The sequence below is a fragment of the Otolemur garnettii genome, unplaced genomic scaffold, assembly GCF_000181295.1.
Source record: "Otolemur garnettii isolate 467f Iridium unplaced genomic scaffold, OtoGar3 scaffold00118, whole genome shotgun sequence".
Lineage (NCBI taxonomy): Eukaryota > Metazoa > Chordata > Mammalia > Primates > Galagidae > Otolemur > Otolemur garnettii.
In genome coordinates this window covers 6,445,203-6,461,772 of record NW_003852513.1, presented here as the reverse complement: position 1 = coordinate 6,461,772, position 16,570 = coordinate 6,445,203, and the positions used below count along the sequence as shown (strand labels likewise).

Here is a 16,570-nt window from a genome sequence, read left to right as displayed (position 1 = left end):
TTTTTTTTTCCTTTTATGTCTTACATGTATTTATTTCTTTATACATCCCTTTCTTATTATTCCTTACCTTATTTTTTTTGCTTTTTATTATTCCTTTATTCTCTAAAATAAGATCTTATTTTTAAATAAGCTAATTGTTTTTTTCCCTCTCCACTTTTTCTTCTTCCTTTTAAAAGCCTCTTTTCTTGTTCTCTCCAAATGACATACAAAAATGAAGTATGCTTTTCTGAAAAATAAATTATCTTGGAAGTTCTTGAAAAAATATATGATATTTCTTACTTATTTCCCCTAGACTTTGTTTTCTCTAAATGGCATTATGTAGTTATTCAGACCAAACCCAAAATAAGAGGAGCATCTTTAATTCCCCTCTTTTTCTCAAACCATGCATCCTGTTTCATTATGCTCCTTTCAAAATACATTCTAAATCTCTCTCTCTCTCTTTTGAGACAGAGTCTCTGAGAGTGCCATGGCATCATAGCTCACAGAACCTCAAACTCCTAGGGCTCAAGTGATCCTCTTGCCTCAGCCTCCTTAGTAGCTGGAACTATAGGCTCCCACCACAATGCCCAGCTAATTTTTCTATTTTTAGTAGAGGCGGGATTTCACTCTTGCTCAAGGTGGTCTCAGAGATCAAGTGATCCACTTACCTCTGTCTCCCAGAGTGCTAGGATTACAGCATGAGCCATTGAGCCCCAGCAATTCTAAATCTCTGTTCTTTCAACTCTTCTACAACCAATCCCAGTTTAATCTGCTCTTTCCTCTCATTTATAATATTACCGCAGTCTACTAACTGGTTTCCCTACTTTCTACTTGCTCAGCCTTACTGTCATCATAATTAATTCTCCATTTACTGGCTAATGTCATTATCATAGATGCTCTTGGTGACAGATTTTTATCTCCTTTTCCAGCTGGAACACTCCTTCAACTGCTTTTATATTGGTTGATAATAATTTGCAACCAACTCTGGCCTTCTTGGTGAAGTAACTTATACTAAATAGGAGCTCCAGTGAAATTCTCCAATAAATTCCGAATTCTTTATTACTGATGATAAAACACTGCTGTCACTGGTGCCTGCCTTCCATGTGACTTGCTTTCCTGTCAGCTTTCCACAAAAGGTCCTTCTTTGTGGCATTTGCTGTTCGTTCCTTCAGTCTGAGATGTTTTTTTCTCTGGATCTTTGGAGAGCCAATTCGTCATGTTCAGATTTCAGCTCTAATATCACCTTCCCACAGGGGCCTTTTCGACCACCGTGTCTAAATTTCCCCTGCCTTTTCCTTTCCTCAGTACTTCTGTTCAGTAACCACGGTTGGTTTGTATGTTCAGAGAATCCATTACTGTTGAGAACTACCCTATTTACATATGTGTTCATTTCTCATTATGTCTTCTCACCCATATCAGGCTTGAAATTAGTAAAACAAACTTTTATTGAATTCAACTTTTGAGATTTTATTTTTTTAAGCTATAAGCATGCATAATCCTGACTAAAAATAGAACCAAATAAAGAGTAGCCATCCTTCTCTTCATTAAAGTTCCTAATGAAGTCGAAGTATGTTCAGCTGTATGAATTCTCTATTGCTACAAAGCAAATTAGCCCCAAATTTAGCAGCACATAACCACAAACATTTAATATCAGTTTCTGAGGGTCACGAATCCAAGTGGCTTAGCTAGAGGCTTTTCCTTGGGGTCACTCACGAGTTTCAGCCAGCTTATTGTCTGGAGCTTGTGGTCCTCTCAAGGTTCACTGGGGAGGATTCATTTCCAAGCTAAATGTTAACAGCAGGTCCCAGTTCCTCCCTATGTGGTCTCTGCACAGAGAATTGTCTGAGTATTCACAGTAGTGTTTTCCCCAGTGAGGGACTCAGAGAGGGAAAGGAGAGGGTGAGAGTGAAGGAGAAAGAGCATCCCAGAAGGAAACCGCGATCTTTATAACCCAATCCTGCAAATGATATCCAATCGCTCCTGCCATGTTTTGTTCACTTTAAGAGAGATACTAAGTCCAGGCCCATGCACAGAAGTTGAATAAAACTGCGTATCTTGCAATGACGAGTTTCAAATAATTGGTGAACATGTCTTTAAAACACTTCAACTAGTTATACAAGGTTCTATGTAAAAAATTCCATAGCAGCACAAAGGAGTTCATAACTAGGCAAAGCAGTTCAAGAATTCATAAATATATCAAAACAACTGAAATTGTGGTGATAAGTAAAGGTTCAGTAATAAGGCAGCATGGATCCTTTTTGACAAATAAATATATGAGAAAATTCATTTTAAGTAGGATAAACAGGATTAAAAAATATGACAAAAATGAAGAATTTGATTAAGAAATGTAAAATAATCTGGCCAAGATAAAATTGTGAGTGAGGAAGGAATATTTTGATCAGTGCTCTGGTGCTGAAGGAAGAAAGCCACCTATTCCTGTTCTTCTCTAATTTACAGATGGCCAGAAAAGAACAAAGAAAAGAAAAAAAAATCTCTTCAAATCCTCGCGGCTTAATCAGCAGAGCGCAGCTGTGCGAGTTCTGACTCAGGGTTCCGTCCACTCGCCTACGTCCCAGCATCCTTACGACTTGGGGAGTGCTGCGTGTGGCTGCATGTTTTCCCTGTAGCTAGAAAATATCTCTACTTTTCCACTAACGTTTGCACCCCATTTGAGATTATTACACCCAATCACATTTCAATGAATAATTCATTTTATTGACTTCTGCGTATCAGAGGTATGATAAATACGTTTATGGCCCCTTCTGTTGAACCAGTGCTCTATCAAAGTCCACATGTTTGGGTAAACTTCTCCAACTGCGAGTGGGCTAATACACAAAACAAGGCTAACAAGCTTCTCAGATAACCCGCTGACTCTGGGGGCGGAGCCTAGGAGCAGACGCAAACTAAATAAGTGACAATTTCTAAACTGGTCAAACCATTTTGTTTACCAGACTGAACCTTTGTTTAAACTTCATTAATAACAAACTTAGAGGACGAAAGGAGACTGGCTACCAAAGTTTAGAATTATCAAAACAAACTGAGATTTCTCCCTTCATTTTGGGAAGAAAAAAGGTTAATTTCATCAAAGTTTATGTGGAAGTCAACTTAATGGTTAAGTTAAGCTCCCCGAGACCCTTCATAGTGGATAAATGTCCAATATTTGGCAATTCCTGATCCCTCACCATAGACATAGATGTTATAAGATGCAACTAAAACACAATTTCTAGACAGAAGCCAGGGAACTGCCAACTCTTATAAGGAACAAATAGGAAACATTTAGGTCACCATATCAGATTGCTTACCTGTTTGTATAATACACAGTTGGAAAATATGTTCTGACAGTTTCAAAAACAATATAATTATTTTTGAGAATTAAGGATGACATAACTGTTTTATGGTTTTACAAATGTAATAAAATATAGAATCTATCCAGGGGGCAATTCTACCTTGATTTTTAATTAGCTTCACCAAAAAAGGTAAATACAATTAGTTACAATAATTTTTGCAACCTCAGTCATTATCTATCACACTACTTTGGGAATCATTTCTATTTTTGTAGTTGGAATAAATAAGCATGGCCTAAACCACAGCAGGCCTTTTTTTCTTGCTCTAGCTAAGCTTCTGCATCCACATATATACATTTCAAGCTTTAAAAAGCTATTGTGTCTTTCGTGTATTTTATAAAAGTAAAGGGCAAATGTCTAACAAAGTAAAAGAAGGTGTGGGGAACAGAGAAAATGTGTGCTTACATGTAATGTAAATTAGGTGAAGTGTTCATTTAGAGAAAAATATCTCCGTTTAGTGGCAACTGCACCTTTTGGGGATTGGACACAATTATAAGAGGGTCTTTATCTAACAAATGCAGTGAGTATAACGTGGTTCTTTGCACCCTCAGTGAATCCCCAGCAATAAAAAACAAGACATGTTGCAGCACACTCATCAGTCCCTAATGCTGCTTGGGCACAGTCCGTCTCTGAAGGGAGTTATCTATCAACCCATCATAATAAAACACACCTTACAAGGAGATAATATTTTCCCACACTTGCAGGATAAATTGCCATTGGGTTTATTTGTGATGCTTTTCCTTACTCACAAGTTTGAGCCAGCACCTCTTATTATTAATTTCTGAAAGGGAATAACCAGTCCCTCGTGAGCTCCAGCACCGTCACGAGTGCCTCCTGGTACGTCGTGTTTCTTTTCCCACCCTTGCTCTGTGCTATTTAAATGGTTCAAGCAATTGAACGCAACAGTACATTTAAAAATTTCAGAGGTTCTGTTTTAAAGAGAGGAAGATTACTATCCCATAAGGACTGTGGAAAAGTTACTAAGACAATCAGTGGTAGAGGCTTCACGTGTAATTTCCCAAACATCTTTTTCTTTTCTTTGCAGTTTTTGGCCAGGGCTGGGTTTGAACCCACAACGTCTGGTATATGGGGCCTGTGCCCTACTCCTTTGAGTCACAGGCACCGCCCCCCAAACATCTTTTTTATACACTGGCTTCTCTTTAAATTTGCTCATTCTCATACTTGCTTTAAAAACTTAATTCATACATCATGTGAGTATCTAAAATGAAGAAATTATCTTAATAATATATTACTTTTAATTTTCCATTATTTTTTTGACACTAACAGCGTGTTCCTAATCTCATCTGGGAATACACCCAGCCCTATGAAATGTCTTTTGGTAGCCTAACCTTATTCCTAAGGAAAGTATTAAAGTCTTAGACATCTCAAGTCCTGAAAATATCCAGCCCTATAATCAAACTCAGCCTCACATCTCTTTACTTTCATCCCAGCCCACTCATAACTATACATGCAGAAATCTAATTATTCTCTCCACAATCTGAGAAACTAACTTTTTGCATCAAAATGTTTCTTTGTGAATAATTCTATAGAATTGTGTTCCCTCAAAATTCATATGTTAAAATCCCAAGCCACAAAGTGATGGTGTTTGGAGATGGGGCCAATGAGAGGTATTTAGGGCTAGATGGGACCTAGTTCTCTAAGAGAAGATCCAGAGATTGTTTTCTCTGCGCAGAGAGAGGGGAGCTGCCTGGAGCGACAAAGACAATTTTCACTAAAAATTTTATCAGACGGCATCTCAACCTTGGACTTCCCAGTTTCCAGAAATGTGAGAAATAAACATGTATTGTCAAACCACCACCCAGTTACTGGTATTTTGTTATAGCATTCGAGGCTGACCCATGCTGTTATATAATCCTCATCTTCATGAATTCATTAACTTAGAAAAATGACTTTTTGCTCTAAATTTCTCTAATACTCAAAATTTTAAAAACATTATATCATATTAGACTAATCCACGCTGTTAATCTGTATCTCATTTTGTTTGATTCTTTCTTGTTGATGGAATATTTTCTTTTTCTTGGCTTCATTAGGAATGATTTAATCATTATATTTTTGCAGAAGCAAGCAAATAACCTTGATCAATAGATAGTTTAAATGAAACGCACAGATAAAGAAAAATCATAAAAAATAAACTTAGCTTATGTATTGATTTAACTAGAAAAGTTATTCCAATTCCAGAAAATTCAATAGAAGTTAATGTCTGGAAGATTCACTATCTTCTGCAGAAGATTAAATGGTGTTAGAGTGGGAAAGCAAAAGAATGTCCATAAATTTGAATAGGTTCTAAATAACTAAATCTATAATGTATTCTAATTTACTGCCATCATTATTAAAATCCAAACTTTACCTTCTGATTTTTTTCAATTCTCGTTCACTGTAAGAACATGTGGCGTTCACAGAACAATGAGCACCTGTCACGAGTTGAGTTCTCTGAAGCAAAGAGCGAGGCAGAGTCTGGGATTCAGTTTCGGATTAACATCTGTGACAGGAAAGGCATGAAGGCAGGACAGGGAAGCAGGAGAAAGAAATTTGTGATACAGATTCGTCAAATCGGGTCTAATTCTGCCCATCAGAGTTGCTCTGCCTTGAGCCAAAAGTAACTCTGCCTCTCCATCCTCACCTCGTCCAGAAATAGGACAGGGCTGCTCTGGGGAGCTGGAGGGGCCCGGGGATCTGAGGGCCTTTCTAGAACAGCTGTCTGACTACACTCCCCATGGTTCAGTGGGGTGAGGTTGGCACATTTCAGGTTTTACCAAAGTTTCTCGGTGGTTAAGATTATGCATTACCTTTAAAGTGCAGGTAAAGGCAAATTCTGAACATTCTGAAGTCTGAGTGATGTCTTGTGTCAGAGATCCCCCAAAAGACATTATGCTCCAACTGAATTCACTGAGATGCTCCTGGCCCTTTTTGTGCCATATTTACATCCAACCACCAAGACCACGAAGGTCACCACCTGACTATTCTTCAAGATACTAATGTACTGTGGAAAGCCACACTCGCCATCTGCTCATGCTCAAGTCACGGCCCAGCCCCATTAGATTCTCAATATGATTAATTTCTTTTACTGCACACTTCACCTGGGGTAAACAGCAAGGGAGAAAATCTTAGTACCCAAGGGCTCATTTCCTCCTTTGGAAAGGGCAACTGTACTGTGGGGCACTTCATTATTACCAGACCTATCAGATGAGATGTTGACAATATTTTAATCCTAAAATATTCAAAGAATCACTTACACTGAATAAAGCCATAGAAAAATACAGTAGAGCCTCCATAGTCAATCACCTCCCTACATTAACCACCTCCTTAAGTGGACCTAATTTTCATAGAGTTGACAAGCACCATATGTATTTGATGAAAGTTCTTATGTTGACAACCTTTATATACTGACCTTTTTGTATTATTGTTGTTTTGTTTGTTTGAGATAGAGACACCCTTGGTAGAGCTCACAGCAACCTCCAATTCTTGGGCTCAGGTGATCCTCTTGCCCCAGGCTTCTGAGTAGCTGTGACTACAATGCCTGGCTAATTTTTTTTTTTTTTTTTAGAGATGGGGGTCTCGCTCTTGCTCAGTTGGGTCTTGAACTTGTGAACTCAAGCAATTTACCTGCATCAGTCTTCCAAAGTGCTAGGATTACAGGTGTGAGCCACCGTGCCCAGCTCTGCTGACCAGCATATTTTGTTGTTTTTTGTTTTTTTCAGAGTCTCACTTTGTCACCCTGAATAGAATGCAGGGATGTCATAGCTCACAGCAACCTCAAACTCATGGGCTCAAGCAAACCTCTTGCCTCAGCCTCCTGCGTAGCTGGGACTACAGGCGCCTGTTGATCAATTTTTTTATAGTCCCTTGGGTGGTCAACTTATGGAGATTCTACTATAAAAAATATTGTTTTTTTTTCTTGTTTTTAACAGAAGCACATCTTTTAGGCACGACTCCTCTTTCAAGGGACATCAATTAGCATAGCATAATTCTGGTCCTCTCTCTAACTCTTTGCACATCCATTCTTGGGAGGTGAAGTGGTTTAAGAAAAGATAGCTGGACACGCGGCTCCACGTGGTCCTTCTCCTTCCACTGGGGAAGCTTCCCAGGAGAGTGCGAGTTCTTCCCTGCCCTTCCAGTTGGGGCCTCCCACATGGTGCTGCCTTTGTAGAAAGGGTAAGGACCAGACTAATTCTAGTCCTTGATGCAAAGAAAAGCCATATTTTAAACCTACTTTTTGTTCATAATAAAAAAGATATTTGTTGCCCATCTTTGCTTTTGGTATAATTTCTTACTTTTCCAGTATCCAAATATGAAAGCAGTTATTCTTAGGGTTTTCCTCAGAAATAACTGATAACTCTCATAAAATAGACAAAACAAAATCCTCCTCTGTCTCATAACAATGAGTTCAAGTTACTTTTCATATAAGAAAAAGAAAAAGGAAAATTAACAAGGAAATTTGAAGAGAAAAATAATGCTTTGACTAAATATTACTAAACTTCTTAAAAACAGTGTGATTGTCTGATAATAGAACACAAAACATAAAGTAAAAACTGAAGTTTTCATCTACTACCCAAGTTTGATTCCTCTGGTTTCTCTTCACTTGTTTTTTCAAGAAAATCTTTTAAAAGGTCGGATGAGAGACCAAATGGGAGAGACTTATCTGGGCACTGCGTCGTCACAGCCAGAAACGTAGAATCAATCAATCAATACAACGAGCTGTGTACGAAAAACAACCAGCAGAGTTTGTCCTAAATGTTTGCCCTGTCGCCAGGTTTGCTTTGAGCCAGCATATGAGAGATTTTGTGATTAGGCCCCAAAGCACAAAAATACCAATTAATTATGATGATTATCTATGTCTTCATTAGTAGTCTATAAATAAATCATGCACAGTATTATGCAGTCAGCTATCCTGGAAAAAATGTTCTTCTAGAGGGCTGTGAAAACAGCCTAATTAATTATAAATGCTCTGCAACTTATCACATATTATATTTTGAAATGTTAAAGCATACATATGTACACATGTTCTATATGTGTGGAGGTATCTGTCAAACTGTTCCAGGGTTTCTTTATGCCACTTGCCACTGAAATGCTTTCCAGAATCAAACTGAAAGTTTGTTAAAATTCTATATTTATTGTTAAAAGTAAAAACGTTATTTAGAATGCTTCTGTTTCCAACTCCTCTCATGTTTTCTGATGACAGGATGTTTCTCTTTGATATTTAACTTCTGTGCTCCCAGAAAGGCTTTGTAAATATGTTCCTCTCCTCCTCCCACCCCATTCCCTTCCTGCCCTCAGAATATTTTCCTCATTTATGCAAAATGATTTTTTCCTGAAAGTGTTACCGTTATTAAAAAACGCTTTAATTACGGCTGTCATGAAACCATTTGTTCAAGGCATCCTCATTCGCTCCTGCAGAGACTCTGTTCCCCACCCACCCTGCCAGACCCACGGGGGACTAACCTCCCTGAACTGCATCAAGCACTTCCCTTGCCCTCCGGTTTCCAGTTGAGCTTGGCTAATGGGGATCCCTGGCAGGAGATCAGAGGGAGGTGGGAAAATTTATTTCCCTGGCTCCTTTTCTGCAGGTTGACTGTGTACCTGCACCAAAGGTCACAGCTCTTGACAGGTGCTTCTTGCCACACAGATTGCACTGTGAGTTTCAGTCTTTTCCGATCTAAGGGTGATAACACCTCTCTCGGCTGTAACTGGCTCTGGGGTGCCACATTATCTCTTTTGATTTCTCTGTGCCCTGCACTAGCTTTTGTAGATTATCCTTTCATTAAATTCATTTCAAATTACCCAGATCCAGTACATAATCTGTTTTCAGCAAGGCCCTGACTAATAATTCTCCTTGTAAATGATTCCAACAATTCAAAAATAAAGAGAGTAAAACATGAGCACCCTCATTATATCTTTTGATTGTGAACACTGAAAATATAATTCAAATTGGCTTGAATGCCTGGATTTTTCTAGTTCTCTGAGTCAATAGATCACATGCAGAAGCACAAACAGAAAGACACTTTTCATAGCTAGTTATGGTTTAAATCGGCTGGAGCCGAAGTTCAGAGGACCCTTGAGCAGGCTTTTGTACACACCGCCCTGGGGATGCGTTTGTGTGTAGTAGCAGTCAGGGTGCAGTTAGAAGACAAAATCAAATCAGTTATTTTAGCCATAATAGTTTTGTATAAATAACTGTTAATTAGGTATTAAACAATTAAAAGGGCAAAAAGAAAATGTCATTATTCCGGACGGAGCATCTGCAGGCTGCAGGTGCCCCACTAGTTCTGAGGGTCCAAATGTGGAGCCCTAAAGGGGGGGCCCTGCAGAGGTGAAACTCAGAGCTCAGAGAAAGGGGGTGGCTTCGTCTGTGCTGGGGTCTCGTAGCTGGGAGGAGACACCTGACGGGAGGAGGACCCAGATCCCTGAAGAGGGCTGTGCAGCAGCAGCAGCGGGGGCTGAGTTTCTGCAGGAGTACATGGAGACTGCTTCTGCAAATGTTGGATATTTGCAAAGTCAATTAAACACCCTATTGAAACAAACTGCTGGTACCAGGGGGAAGAGGTGAGATGAGGCTAAGGTGATGCTCAATGACAGGAAGCAAACAGGAAGCCAGCACCAAACAAACAAGAGGAAGAGAGGCCCTCTCTCTCCTCCATCCTTACAGCTCCCTCTAGTGCTTTCTGCTGGCCAGGACTAACAGGAAGGCAGCTGGCAGAGCAGACGAGGAGTCAGCAGATTTCAGTCCAGCATCACAGAACAGGATCTGGAAGGAAGAGTTTGAGCTCAGGCAATCACTTAATAACTGGCATAGGGTAATGGCCAGAGGTCAACTCCACTCATTGCTTAGAGACATGGTGGCAGAGTTCCTACTTTATACCAAGCCTTTTATGAGGCCAGACTTTCTTGACTTCAGGAAAAGATAGCCCCTAATGAAGGAAGTTTGTATGAGAAAGAAGACAATTACGATATAATGTGAGAAGTACTGTGCCCACGAGGAGCACATGGAGCTTAGGGAGGGGCATTCTGCTCTGCTCTGTGGGGTCCGGGAGAGTGTTCACGGAGGCCATGTTGAGGGTGGAGCTGAATTCTGAAAAGCTGGCATAGGCAGAGAGGAGGCTACTGAGTGGACACTAGAATAAGTCAGCAGCTCAATAATCAAATTTTTGAAAACAAGAAGACCAAGCTTCTAGAACTACAGGTAAGTTCCAGAGGAGATATTTTCTGGTGAGACACAGGAGCCACTTGCTCTGCTGACCCTGGGTCCCCCTGCACTAGATTTGCTGTCACTAGGCACAGCTGCCATGAGCAAAATTACAGGCATTCAGTTTTTTAACAGGCCCTTTGTATTTGTATCACTCCCTCAGAATTCAAAGTGGAGTACCCCATAGGTGGAACCTCAGTCTGTCCGTCACCCTGCTGTAGGTGCTAAGGGACAGAAAGAAGAGCATATGACCCTGTCAGTCTGACCTTAAACCTGGCCCCTGGCTCCTCTAAGATTCAGGTAGTCAGAATATCCCTCCACAGTAAGACAAGCATCTGTCTGAGAGACTTAAATCATGCCACTAGAAATGGTCTCTTTGGCAACCGAGAGTTCATGTAAAATCTTCTCATTTGGACCGACCAAACCTCCTGTCTCACACTCTGCAACTTTCTCTCCTAAGCTTTTCAGAATTCAGCTCCACCCTCAACATGGCCTCCGTGAACACTCTCCCAGACCCCACAGAGCAGAGCAGAATGCCCCTCCCTAAGCTTCATGTGCTTCTCGTGGGCACAGTACTTCTCACATTATATTGTAATTGTCTTCTTTCTCATACAAACTTCCTTCATTAGGGGCTATCTTTTCCTGAAGTCAAGAAAGTCTGGCCTCATAAAAGGCTTGGTATAAAGTAGGAACTCTGCCACCATGTCTCTAAGCAAAATCCACTTCACCAGTGTCCCCAATCTCTTCAGTTAGTGAACCCAGCACCAAGACCAGAATCCTTGAATTATTTCTATACTGACCCTAATTCTCTTGGATCCCATCTTGATAGTCAAAAGATATCTGAAATTATATAAAACCATCACCAATTTGCAGTGACTAAAAAGAAAGAAGTAGATTATCTGAAATTATATAAAACTATCACCAATTTGCAGTGACTGAAAAGAAAGAAGTAGATTTACATCAATCCTTCATTCCCAGGAATTCTGAACTCTTTCTAGTCTTATCAGTATGATCACATGAACAGGTGGGTCCCCATCCTTCCTGCTGTACTATGCACCATAAACCCTCCTTCCTCCTGATTTTTAGGGTCTGTTAGCCTGTTCAATACTGTAGCTTTGTCTACTGACTCAGCTCATAAGACTCTGAATTGGCCAGATGGCAATGTTTACTTCCATGGAACATTTGTTGAGCACCATGATGTAACATTACCTCTTGGGGTATAAAATGTAAACCAACAGTTTCAATAATCTGAAAAATGGGAATAAAAGAATTGTGAATGGCTGATTAGGTTTAACTGGAAGAGGTACTAATTCCAAATCTACTTCTTAGTTTCTGGACTATACATCCTGACTATTAAAGAAATAGTAACCATTATTTGTCAATGTTTCCAATAATACATAGTATATTATGATCTGGTATCATAATTTCTTTTTTTTTTTTTTTGAGATACGATCTAATTTATTCATTACTCAAAAAAAATCTTAAATAACTATGGAACATTTCACGAATTTGTGTGTCATCCTTGCACAGGGGACATGCTATTCTTCTCTGTATCATTCCAATTTTAGTGCATGGGAATTTTAATGCTGCTAAAGCGAGCACTAATAATTTATTCTTCAACAAAGGATAGGATAGGACTAATGAAATATAAGACCATTAGCCCATTGCGTTGCTTCTTTCATAGAGTATTGAGTTTCTTGTTTAAATGAAATTATGAGAAACACCGTGAAGCTGAATAAGACCTTCAGGTACAGATGTTCATAACCATGCTGACCTGAGGCACTGCAGGACTCTCCATAACAAAAGCAGTAGAACATTCAGCAACTGATGCCCAAACACAGGATATAATATTATAGATTTAGTTATACTACCTTTGATAAAATACACCAGTACACTGGTAAGGGAAATCCTGTGTTGCTACACTTAGGAATAGACTTAATATTTTTCACCATAGCAATTTTGTGCAATAAGTAAGTTCTAAAGTTGCTACAGAAAAGACTGACATTAAAAGATCAGGTTCTCTTGTACAACTAGTTATTATGAGCCCTTTGAGCTAGAATTGTCCTCTGGGTTAACATGTAGTGCAGATTTTATATGTAAAAATATATATGGTATATAATACATATATAAATATGATATATATATTTTTTAATCTTGTGAGCTCCTTTCAAGAAATTCTTCCATGTTTTTCTTTCCCCTCCTCAAAATCCTTGCCATTAATCTTTTAGTTCAGTACCTTTGAGATTTCATGTTATCTAGGCAAGCCAATGGCTACTTCTCATAAATTCTAGTAAGTTAGTGTATAAAGCAACATGAAACCATTACTGAACTCTACCTAATATACTAGCACTAAAGGAAACTGGATTTCCTATGGCATTATTTTGGGTATGAACTCCATAAATGACCCAGTACATTTTAGAGAAAGAAAATCCTCTCAATGGACAACATCAATTAATGTGCTTAGTTCATGCATCTCCAAAAAATGTTTGCATTCTCTGCAGGAAACCCTTCCCTTGGTAAATGCCTATGGGCACCTTTAGGGAGAGGTATAAGGAAGTTTCCCAGAGTGCTCTCCGGTGTCAATGGGTTTTCAATAGCAGGTATGGTACTTAAGGTGCCAAGTACTCTTTCTCTACCAATTCTCTAATTTTCATATAAGAGACAAGGAAAACCTCTGAATTCAACTGATAGTCTAATTTTTCTATCTCTAAGACCATATTTTGTTTTTTGCCAGCTCAGTCCCTGCAGCAACAAAAGACAAGGGATTCTTTTATCTTGATCTTAAAAACTCCCTGGATTTCAGTCGGTGCTGTGAGCCTAGAATTCAAGGATTTTAACTTGTCATTCTCTTTCTTTAAGCTGTTCATTGATGTTCAAAACAGCTGCCCCTTCTCTAAGTCCATAAATTCCTCATGTTCATCCTGCTATTTTGTGGTAGGGGCACCTCAATTCCCAAAAGTCATTCCTGCAAGAAGCACTTGATGCCAGGTGACTATAGGCAATGATTTGATTAGCTTTTTCATGATTGCTGAATTCCCATCTTGGCATTTAAGCAAGGTTTCAACTAGTTTCTGACCTAGCTGTGCAGATAAACAATTGACAGTGCCCACATTTCCTTGCAAGTATCTGATGCACATCATTCTCCAGTAACAATTTTTCTCTCAGTTAGGGATCTTGGATGTGAGCAACAAAATCAGCTCTCGTTAATAAAAAGAGAAAATAAGTGTGTTGAAAGAATGTTGGGAAGCTCATAGAATTAGCTGGCAGGATGGGGTACCTGCTAGGAAAATGGGCTGAAAACAACAGAAGCTTTGTAGATGAAACCACAGCCAAGATTATGCTGCAAAACTGTTCTTGTTTGGATACCCCATGGGTACCACCAGTGCCATTGCCAAGCTCTGCCCCTAGATACTGATAGTGTCATGTACAATGGAAAATGATAAATGGTAAATTCAAAGGACACAAAGCTAGATCCAAATCACTGGTAAGCATGAGAAAGATTGCAAAGCAGGCAGGAAGAAACCAGTTCATCTCTTCTGGTGATATACGTCAAAGTAGCACACATAGAGGAAACCATTTTCTGAGATTTGAGATCTAAAGGGGAAGGACTTTTAAGAGGCATACAATTAATGTGCCATCGTCACCCAATGTCTTCCATTATGGTCGATTATCAGTTCTTTGACCTTAAGAAAGTCACATTTCCTCACTATGACCAGCTCCTTGCTTCTACAATAAAGAAAATAATCACAGCTACTACTTGAGACCCCAGGTGGGGTAGGGGTGGGGGTTGAGTTAATATACACAAACCACTTAGAATAGTACCTAGTATGTAGTCTGCACTTGGTAAGTGTTGTTAACTAGTTTTGGTTGTATTGAGGTAAGAGCAACAATAGAGCCACTTCAAGTTTAAAGAAAATAAATACGAATATGTAAATATAAAAATAAGAGAGCTTTTGTGCAATTGTTACTTTAGTCAATTTTAAAACTGCCATTGGAACAATTTGGTCATTTAGGTATCTCCCACTTTCCATCTAAAAATAAACAAGTCATAATACTTGCAGGATAATTTTTCTCAGAGTTAATAGATTCATCTTCAGATTGAAATTTCTCTATGAGAATAGTTAATATACTGGGAATAAAAAAGAAAATGGTTAAGCATAGCTAATAGGAATTGGCCAACAATACAGTTGATGATAAAAACTTAAGGGCACCCCATTAAAGTGAGAAACCAGACAAGCATGGCACTATGCCCTCATGACTCCTGTCCTCAAATTACAGCTTATCCCACTGCTGGAGCCTAAATCTCCAGGGTGTCCTGTCTTTCTGAAGCAAGGTATGCTGTGCCTCTCACTAAGGGTCAGAGTCGCAGCTGCTACCTGGACTCCTGTGACTGGAGGGGTGTCTCAGAGTCTCAGACTCTGGGATTGTAGGCAATGAGCATCTCCCTTTGCCCCAGAGGGTAAATCTGTATCCCATGAACCAGGTGACACATAGGTTCTAGAGACTTTGAGGTTAGGACCCTGATACCGCTATCTCTCTGAGAACCTATAACTTTGAACCCAGAGTCATTGTAGCTGACTGTGGACCATGTAAGACCCAACACCAAAGGGATCCCCTCAGATAAGATAGTCCATTGTCAGGAAAAGAACAGGAGAACTCCCAAAGCCTCTGATTCCAAAGATGCTAACAACTTACGTTGCTGCAGCCAGTTCAGAAGACTCCTACAAGTCCAATCAGTGAGGCACCCAGAGTCCTCAGTAATGTCAACAGCAGCTGCAGACACTGCACAGCGGCTATATCACTCCGTCTACTTGGAAAAGAGCCACCACACCCTTCCCATCTGGTACACAAAGATTCAACTGTAGGTGAAACTTTTTCCCAGTGAAAATCACTCCATAAATTTGTAAGAGGTGATTACTCCACTGGATGTGCAGACATCAACACAGGGACACACACAATATGAAAAAGCAAGGTGACCTGACACCCCAAAAAGGACACAGTAATTCTCCAGTAACTGACCCTAAAGAAAAGGAAATTTTAAAATTACCTAAATATAAATAGGCAATTCAACAAAATCAGAGAAACAATTCATGATCTGAGTGAGAGAGATAGATAGATATTATAAAAAAAAAAAAAAAAGAACCAAACACACAAATCTTGGAGCTGAAGAATTCAATGAGTGAAATAAAAACATTATAGAGAACATCAGTACCAGACTAGATCAAGCAGGAAAAAAAGAGACTCTTAACTTGTAGGTAGGTCTTTTGAAATTACCTAGTAAAAAAGGAAGAAGGAGAAAGGAATGGAAAAAAAAAATGTGAGGACAGACTTTGAGACTTATGGAAAATTAGGGTCAAAAGGTTATTTAATCAAAGAATTGCTGAAAAGTTTCCAAATTTTGGAAGAGTTATGGACATTGAGATATGCAGAGCTGAAAAGTTCTCAAGCTGATTCAATCCAGAGGATCTCTGAGGCATCTCATAATTAAAATGTCAATACCCAAAGATAAAGAGAATATTTTAAAATTATTGTGGATACCTCGTAGTTGCATATATTTATGCAACATGAGATGTTTTGATACATGCATAAAACATAATGACCAATCACTATAACAGGGGTATCCATCACTTCCAGCATTTTTTATTTTTTTATGTTAGGAACATTCCGATTTCCCTCTTTAGTTATTTTAGGTTCTATATTAAATTATTTTTAAGTATAGTCACTCTATTGTGATACTGAATACTAGATCTTATTTATTCTGTGTTTTGTGCCCATTAACCCATATCATTTTATCAATTTCTCCCCTCTACCCTCTCTAGCCTCTGGTAAGTATAATTCTACTCTCTATGTCCATGAGTTTAATTACAAAAACATTAGCCTGGGTGGCACCTGTGGGTCAGTGGGTACGGTGCTAGCCCCATACACCAAAGGTGGTGGGTTCAAACCCGGCCTGGGCCAAATTGCAACAAAAAAATAGCGGGCATTGTGGAAGGTGGCTGTAGTCCCAGCTACTCAGGAGGCTGAGGCAAGAGAATCACCTAAGCTC

At 39.2% G+C, this 16,570-nt stretch overlaps 1 non-coding gene across 1 annotated transcript; it reads right to left on the bottom strand.

Moving 5' to 3' along the window:
- Nucleotides 1–12,009: 12,009 nt before the first annotated feature.
- Nucleotides 12,010–12,111, bottom strand: LOC111727693. Its single transcript, XR_002775178.1, has one exon. It is a non-coding gene; the product is annotated as a U6 spliceosomal RNA (small nuclear RNA).
- Between the last annotated feature and the right edge of the window lie 4,459 nt (nt 12,112–16,570).